A 9,862-nucleotide genomic window follows, 5' to 3' on the forward strand; every position below is an offset into this window, starting at 1 on the left:
TTTCGTAGCACAACGCCTAGTGGCCCGGGGCTGAGAATGTGCTTTCAGAGTTCATATGGTATGGTTGTGGAGAAATTCATCATGTGTGCCCATACAGGGTGTTTCAGAGTTAATTGCCCATACACTACCAGGGGTGAGAATACTTCACTGTGATTTAAATTCATATATCGTAGGTAAATCTCGATTAATTCTCGAGATACCTGCGTTTTCTTTTTTCTCTCCTCATTAACTGTGTAATTATAACTTTTATCCTACTCGTTATAACTAAATCAAATTTCGCGAGTAGTCACATCTTAACATACACTACAAAATACCATTAACTGAGGTTGGAAATTCCAGATCCGAACTAGGAAATAGTCTTTTTGGATTTTTTTATGAATTTGAATACCCTGTATATTATTTACTTTAAAACCAATATGGAGCCTTTAGTAAAGCGATAAAAGCTGTCTTTATCACATTAGTTTCATAATTCCCACACATTTCATTTCGACTCAATAACAAGAAATTAAAAAAAAAATTAAAATATGTATTTAATAATTGTTCGAAATAAACACCATCTTTGTATTGTAATAACAAAAAATTAAATTAGGCAATAACAATAGCAATAAAAAAAACAGTTATAAGAGGTGTTCAAGATAACTGTCATTTGCTTGTATGCATCTTTTTCCTCTCGTCGAAAGCTGCCCTATCACTTTTCGTATAATGTTGGGATTATTTCTAATTGTTGCACAGCAGTTGATTATTTTTTGAAAGAACTCTCGTCTTGTGTTCATCTCTCGTTTATAAATTTTAGATTTTAAATACCCCAAGAAATAACAATCTGATGGATCAAAATCTGGCCATTCAGCAGGCCATGTATACTGAACCACGACGGTCAATCTGCAGGAGAAGTATGCGTCATCGAACTGCGCATCACTGCAAAATTTCATTAAAATATGTCAAAAATACTGAAGTTGTTAACAAAATTTTGAAAATAATTTCTGCGCTCTGTATAGTGAGTATAAAACGCCAAAAAAAAAGTGATACACGGAAAATCTACTTATTTTCGTTCAAGGAATCTGTGGTTAGCGGATTAACCTATTAATATGCAACACCCTTTATACGTCTGTCCCAAATTAGGATGAACACCATGGGGATCTCGGAAAGGATAATAGATGCAAAATCGTTTAAATTAGGAAAAAGTTGGGCACTTTAAAACAAATTAATAATCTGTTTTTATGCCGACTAAATTCCGAAATATTACGAAAATGTCCGGGAAAAAACGAATTTAGCAGTTTTCGTTTTCTGCAAATAACTATCATATGATTACAGTTAGAAGAATAAAAGTTTTACATTATCAAGACACTCTTTGAGGAACTTCTTAGCAGTGTTGCCAGTTTTTTTATTAAATTCTTATTTTCGGGGATGAATTGTTAAAGTTTTGTTTTTCATATAGGCGCAATATCGAATATTTATATTTTTAAAATCGCCATAAATTTTTTTTAACATAGCAAAACAACATCTTTATCCATTTGGTATTTTTGTTAAAAATTCTGTAAGTTATAGTTATTAAAATTTTTTTTGATAAGTCAGCTACGATTTTGACTTATAAAAATGGCACACAATAAATTAAAAAAATGCTATGGAATCGTCAAAAATATTTTAAAGGTATAAAACATTGAATTTATTTGACGTGTGCATAATTGTACTTGCTGATGCGTGTTCTAAGAATTAAAATAAATTAAGAAATAAATTAATTTAATTAAATTATGTTTTTAGTAACAATAATGCGGCCAAGTTGGATTTGGATCGAGAACTTTCAAATTATAACAAATTTTCAAAGAAACCGCCGTTACTACCTCTCTTATGCATATTTGAAATTGTTCTTCGTTCCAAAACTTTCAGTGTACATTTTGTATTTATGTAACCTAAGAGAGAAAAATCCAATAGAGTTATACCCGGAGAAAACACGAGTCAAAAAACGTCATTAAAAGTTCCAATAAATCTTCCTCGAAACTGCCCAGTCATTTTCATAGCAACGATTTATTTAATATGTACCATTGCTATAAATTAAAATTATAGCCGACTGATCAAAAACGGTTTTAATGGCCATAGACGTTTTGAGAAAAATACTGAATGTGATACATGACAGAAAAGGAAATGTTATAACGAGTATAAAAACATAAAGTATTTGATATTACACCTAGGTGCAAATGAAAAGTTTAACAATTTATTTCCGACAGTAAGGAATTACCAAGAAAATTAGCAACATTGCAGAAAAATTTTCAAAAAAATGTCTTGATAATGTAAAACTTTCATTCCGCTAACTGAAATCCATATAAGGGTTATTTAAAAAAAACGAAAATTACTAAATTTATTTTTTTCGGGACATCTTCGTAACCATTGATAATTTAGCCAGTATAAAACAGATTATTAATGCATTTTACATTGCGCAACATTTGCCTAATTTAAACGATTTTGTATCTGTTACGCTTTCCGAGATCCCGATGCTGTCCATCTTTATCTAGGACAGACTGTATAGGTATGTACTACTGTACATAAGTATGACTTGAGCATTATTTCCAGAGAGCTGCGCATTTATAAATTTTTATTTAAAAAAACATGGTTAAAAACGCGCCGGATTAACGTTTTAGTTCAACGAACCTCTCTCAGAACCCTTTGGGCTTCCCCGACGTTCTGAACAAACACCGTTAAAATATTTTTTAATTTTTACAATATGCAGGTGTTTTGTCCATTTTTTCAATTTCGATTGAAAATTTTAATCAAACTTACATAAATGATCTATGTGTTTCTCTTTTCGAAAATGCCATAATTCTATTGAAATGTGTTTAAATTAACTTTCCCCAAGAGCTAAGAGACAAATTTGCGCAACATACCCACCTATGCTATAAGAATTATATCGCAATGATTGTCAATTAATGATATTTATGTTAGTCCTTTTGAATAGAAGTCCTGACGAAGAATAGAGGATGACCTTATTGGGTGTTTTCTTGTTCTTGTAGATATCTTTTATGGCCTTCTGAATACAAACTAATTCCCATGGCTTTCTTTCGCTGTATAATAACGGTTCTAGATTCCTTCATATTGGTAATATACATTGTAATAAATATAATGTAGTGCAATTGCTCTTAGGTTTATTGTGTGAATAATAACATTCTCCGGTAATACGGTGTTTGCTCATAAATTTTCATAAAGCAGTTACGGAAATTTGTATCACACGACCTCTATTTTCTATAGAAACTTTGAGCATCGACACTCCAACCATCAAGAGAACCACGCAGAAATGCATTTCCCTTTAACTGAAATTTAACATATTTCATTACAGATTTACATTAGATCTTTAAAACCATGTTTATTAACAGTGAATAATGACCAAGACCCAGGGACTAGACAACGAAGAGGAAGTACCTATTTTTTGCTAGTTTTACAGCTTTAAATGCCGATAAATGGGGAACATATGTTCTATAAGCTTACACAGAGTTAAAACATTTTTTTTTGGCCTGTAAAGTGTATATAGGTTGGTTCCGACCGATTCCAGGTTGTTTTCCTCATCGTCTTGGACGACCGAGGTCTTCTTTTCGTCGTGCCATTTTTATGCCGATGCCAGCAAATACCACAAAAATATATTTTATAATAAATTATAATTCTACCCTAAAGAGCAATTTAATTAAAAACTCATATCAAATTAATTTGAATACTGATTTTTTTAATTTTGTTAGTGCTTCGAAACGAAGATTCTTCTAAGTCTTCAGAAGAATTACTTTTAATTTAAAAATAAAAAATTTTTTCGTTTCCAATGTTGCCAATGTCATTATGCTCGGCCTCTGAAACTGTTTTTCTTCTACGCATACAGAATGAAACAGCCAAATGGAATAAATTCAGTATCTGCAAATTTCGAGAAATGTCAAATAATACTGACATACGTCAATTTTAGATTTTGAAATTATATTCTGTAACGTAAACATTTCTTTCCTAAATTCAATCCTCTGTGTCTGACAATTGTAGCTTCCAAACTTTTAAATTAAAAGTATGGGTTTGCGGTGCCTCATTTGAAAGGTTTTTAAATTCTCTATTCAAAATTGCTATGGTTCAAAGCCTTATTTGAACGAACAATAGAAAAAAAACATTTATATTATTGACGAAATTATCTACACTAAACTAAAAACTTATTAACTAATACCACTTCGTTATCGATAATGTGATAAAACAACAAAACAAATCAATTTCAATATACCTCGACTTAACTTTTCCAAATTGGTGGAGATACGGTACCGGGGATCGTTAGAATGGCCAGCACGATCACCTGATCTAACTCCATTAGAGTTCTTCTTATGGGAATATGTGAAGAGTATGGTGTACAAAACCAAACGCAATCTACCTGAATTAAAAAGAAGAATAACGTTTGCGATTAAATCGGTTACGCCTCAGATGTTGATTAATGTTAACAACATTTTTATTTACGGTAAGGTACTGCTAAGAGGTTCGAGGCATACATTTGGTACATCTTATATAAGATTAAGATTGATTTGTTTTATTGTTTTATTTTATTAGCACTAAGGAAATGATATTAATTCTTAAGTTTTAAATTTATTGTAGAGAATGTTGTCGATTACATGATTTATTTGTTTTATTATTTTTTGCAATAAAGTTTAAAACCATAGCAATTTTATATAGAAAATGAAAATAACTTTCAGTTGAGGAATCAAAAAACCATGCTCCCCATTTAACAATTTGGGGAATGCAATTGTCATGCAAAGGGAGTTAAATTCGAAGATAAAATTTTTACGTCATAGTATGTAATTTCAGAATCTAAAACTGACGTGTTTTAGTTTTTCTTTACATATATCGAAATATGCAGACATTGAATTTATTTTATTTGGCTCTTCTGTCTTGTATATATGCTGTCATTGATACTAGATCCTGGAGACACAACCCCCATCCCATTCTATGCGCTCAGCTTATTAAGTTTCATATCGTACATCATTACGTTTTTGTCAGTTCCACTACCAAGGAATCCTTCGAGACTCCACATTTATTTGGGTTTATCACTTTATTATTTTGTAATATCACTTAAATAAATATATTCAAAAAAATGGAATGTGTGGATTTTTGATCGAATTTTATGGATTTTTTCAATTTTTATGAAAACGCTCAATTGTTAACAATGAATCCCAAAAATATTCTCGAACGCACCGTTTTAAAAGATTTTACGAGTCGTAATTAAAATATATTAGTTAGTATTTTTTTTTACCAAAAATACCAAAAATACCTTCATCAACCATTTATTTAGGGGTCTGCATAGCAATATAGCACTTGATTGTAATGGCTTATTTTTCAATTTGAAGGAAAAGTCTAGAGAACGGTTAAATACTTCACAAAAAAATTCGGGCGATATGCACAATAAAATGATGCATAGTAGAAAAATTTATTTCTTAGGTATTTGTTATGCATTTTTTGCTTGCTGTATGTAGATACCGCAGAGAATAGTTAAAAATAATATTCATAATGAGTCGGGTACCATACAAAATTATTGTTAGTTTCAATAAAAGGCCATATTTCATAACGAAAAGGGTAAATCTTATAAAAAGATTGGGAAAATGCCCCAATTCAATAAGAGCATAGTTGAATACATAGTCCAAAAAAATGAAAATAGAATACTTCGAAAGAAACAAAAAGTGGTCTAAAATTGATAAATGAGAGGGGCAATCGCTTCATAATGCGAACCCATACATAAGAAACCCCAAAACATAAGAAAAACCCCAAAATTAGTGCTACAAAGACGTAAATTCCATTGGAAAATTATTCTAATAAAATAGTTTGCACTGAAACTATTCCTCGATGTATTAGAAACCATTGATATCACGTTAGATTATTCAGGAAAACAGCATGGCTTAGTAATAAAAATGTAAAAGTGCCATTAAATTTTGCTACAGAGTTTATTTTCAAACCAGATAATTATTGGAATTATGCAGTTTTCTATAATCAGTTAAAAGTTAATTATATTTTTGGCCTAGATTGACGTTAAATGGTATGGGGGAATATAAACGAAGATTTGAAAAAAAAACATATTTCTTCAACGGTGAAACATAGAGGAGGTTCCATCTTGGTTTGGGGCTATGCATTATCAGTAGGAGTTGGGTAATTAGTTTTTATGGAAGGAGTTATGGACTAAAATGGGCATTCAAATATTCCAAGAAAAAATCTAACGAAAAGCGTGGAAAACAACTAAATTCGTTTAAGCTATATCAAGATAATGTTATAAAACATAGCGCCCTTATTGTTCGCGAATGGCTGTTGTATAGTCGTACGAAAGTACTTAAAACACCTCCCCAAACTCCTGACCTCAATCCAATAGACAATATGTGGCATTGTTTGAAACAACAACTTAGAAAACATGAAACAACATCGAAAACACTATCAAAAATTAAGTTGCAGGGGGGATGGAATAAAATGAAGTTAAATTATTTAAGAACATTTTTATTTTCTATGCCTAAACATTTAAAAAGTGTAATGAAAGCAAAAGGGGATCATAAAAAATGCCAATTTAATGAATTATGTTGTTTTTTTTTTAAATTAATTATATACATGTAGGAATTATTATTAGTTATTATCGTCTGAATATTTTTGTGGCGAATTTAGTTGTTCTCTCGACTTTTTCTTCAAAATTAGAAAATAAGTTATTGAGATTCTGTGTTCTTTTTCATGCATATTCCTAAATACACGATTGCTGAAGAAATTTTTGATGTAACAAAAAAAAAATTATATACTTTATTAAGACTTGGAAAGCCTTTAAATAGGGTGAGTCCCAATTTTTTCAGGATTCATTGTATATACTCACGAAAAAATTTTGCAAAACACCTTCAATTCTTTACGTTGAGAAAATAATGTTAAAGTCCTTACTGTAGATAAAGGGAATGTTGCTTTTATAATATATTGTGTTACGAATTCAAATTCCGAAACTAAGATTAGCCATATTCAGAGTACGGGAAACATTTTATGTATTTGGTGATAATATGCATGCATGAGAATGAAAAATGATCGAAAGAAAGGATACCTCTAGGTGTAAGCTTAAAGTTCCCAATATTGTTCAAATTAAAACTAAAGATACAGTAGGAATGACAATTATTTGCTCTTCATTGTTAGCCCGTTGTAGAAATTTGATTCACATTTCTACTTTGTTCACATTCTTAAATCAGATAAGCCTTTGAAGCAATTTGCATTCACCATAATGTCAATAATTTACCATGATTAGTTACTTTTCTAACTGAGATAACAGTTCTTATGAAGTGTCAATCTTCGTTTATCTCAACCTCAAATATTGAAAACGTAAAATATCTTTGGAGATGCTTCCTAGAGCCCAAAAAAAAAATGAGAAAAGAAAGCAAAATTAAGGCTATCAAAACATGGACTCGAATCGATATTTCTTTCTGTTGTAGAATATATGCTGTTCCAAATCCGGAAATGATCAATTGTTATATACAGGGTGTTTCAAAAATATACCGACAAATTTTGAAGGGTGGTGAGGGACATCAATACAAACTTTTTTTCTTTAATAAACGTACGCCTGTAAATGAGCCGTTTGAGTTGTAGAGCAATTCAAATTTGTTGTGTAGCAAATTGTAATTGATGAAAAGCACTCTTTTGTGAGCAGAGCTATTTAGAGCGCCAGGAACAATTTTCGATAAACATGTTGGCTGGTATTGTTAGAGAGAATCTAATAGTTCACCTGCTGCCAGCTTGTTTGAACGCATACATTTATCTCCATTTTCTGCAAAATGTTTAAACGTGCGTCAGTACTTGGATCAGCGATTTTCCAATCGATGGATTGGAAGAAGAGGTCCTGTAACCTGACCGCGCGTTCTCCTGATCCCAACCCCTTGGAATTTTTGCCTTTGGAGCTATCTCAAATATCTGGTCTACGACACGCTTATTTCTAATGAGGAAGATCTCCTAAAAAGAATAATGGCCAGTTGTAGACATTTATTATATATTATACATAGACATAGCTATTCCTGAAATATTCTGTACGATCTACAAAACAATGAACCGACGGTGTAATCTCTTTATTGAAGCAAATGGTCAACATTTTGAACAATTATTGTAAGCTATCGTTCATTTATCAATAAAACGACATCCAATGAGAATAAAAAGTGATTATAATTACTAAAACCATATTGCCTTTTTTCTGTTCAAATGGCTGAATTGCGGACATACGTTTCCTAAAGAGAAAACTTTACTTTGACTTCCCTCATCACCCCTCAAAATTTGTCGGTATATTTTAGGACGCCCTCAATATACGTATACATGTATATCAATGGATGAAGAACTAAACTTATTGATACTTAAAAAAAGTTAAGTCCTTTTTTGTATTTTGATAAGGCATACGAAAAAATTGAAACAAGAACAGTAATCTACAAACTTCAGCGAAACATCTAAAGAAATCCGTAAATTGACTGTTCCGTCCTCTAGACGTGAGTAGTTAAAATTGAAAATTCAACCGAGAAAGAAACCTGCCTACACTTGAAACTCTAATATGTTGCGCATTAGATGGTTTATAGATGGCACTGCTATAAGACAACAAATTAATGAATAAGAGAACAGAAATTTTTATTGCCACGTTAAGTGACAAAATAAAACATACATATGGAAAAACAAGAAAATAAAAAATATTGGTACTTGTAGTAAATAAATTCATAAAATTGCATTGTCAGAATTGAGCGAATAACATTAATAGAAAAAAACAGTAATGAAAAGAAAACGTATTTTCATATTTTTGATATTTAAAACTAAAACGTTGATGAAACTGATTAACTTTAGTTTGGATTATAGTTTTTATACCAAAATAGAGTTATTTTCCGACGGAGATTAATTAATTAAGATTTGTGTATCAAAATCTGAAGCATCCTGTATAGGACTGAAATAAAATTAAAAGTTGAAAAGAACTGTTCTTCACACATTAATCCAAACCCATATTTTAAATAAAGACTATTTATTAACATTTTTTCTTCATTCGACACATGGCAGGATTTTAGTCAAGGATTAGCGACATCCTTTGTCGCATATCATACTTCTAAATTAAATTATGTAGCTATGGAAAATCTTCTATTTACGAAGGCCTCGGAAATGCTTTTCCAAGACTCCAGTATCCCAGTTGATATTCGGGTATTTAGAATTAATATAGCATCTCACAACTGTTTTGTTTTTTTTTTAATTTTCGTTTTTTGAAATTCGAAATTTGGTTAATGGAGTGATATGAGTCCTATATTGATCCTGGATATATCAGTTGATTTACCCTGGAACAATATTTTAGGGACCTTAAATTTACAGCACTTTCAAAATCGCCCCCCTTTTTTGGAAAATTTTCAAAATTTTTCAAAATATTCGACATTTATGACAAATAACTATTTAACAGTTAGCATTGTGCAAACACTCCAAGATCTAGATATTCATTAAATCGCAACCGCATTTTCGAACCCGGGGCAATTACGTAAACTGTATTAATTATTGCTTGTAGATAAACCTGCTGTTGGGTCTAGATGAAGGAAAAATCGAAGTTGGTTCATAAATTAGTCAGCTCTATAAATGTCGTGACCCTTTGTGCGGCCACCTTTTCCGAACAAATTCCCAGAAAAACAAACAACACACAAAAGGCCTCCAGGTTAATGAATGTAAAGCAACAGGTTCTTTGTTATGATCGGCAAAAGCTCGGAGAACATTCTGTGTATGGGTACCTACCTATTCCGCAGCATCACGAAAGATTGTTAGAATGCGGCGATGTTGCCAGATTCATATATTTGCTTATTGTTTTTTTATATAAAGTGCAAAAGGTGAAAACTTTATTGGTCACCTTGACAATATGGTG

This window comes from Euwallacea fornicatus, chromosome 23 (assembly GCF_040115645.1).
Source record: "Euwallacea fornicatus isolate EFF26 chromosome 23, ASM4011564v1, whole genome shotgun sequence".
NCBI classification, from domain to species: domain Eukaryota; kingdom Metazoa; phylum Arthropoda; class Insecta; order Coleoptera; family Curculionidae; genus Euwallacea; species Euwallacea fornicatus.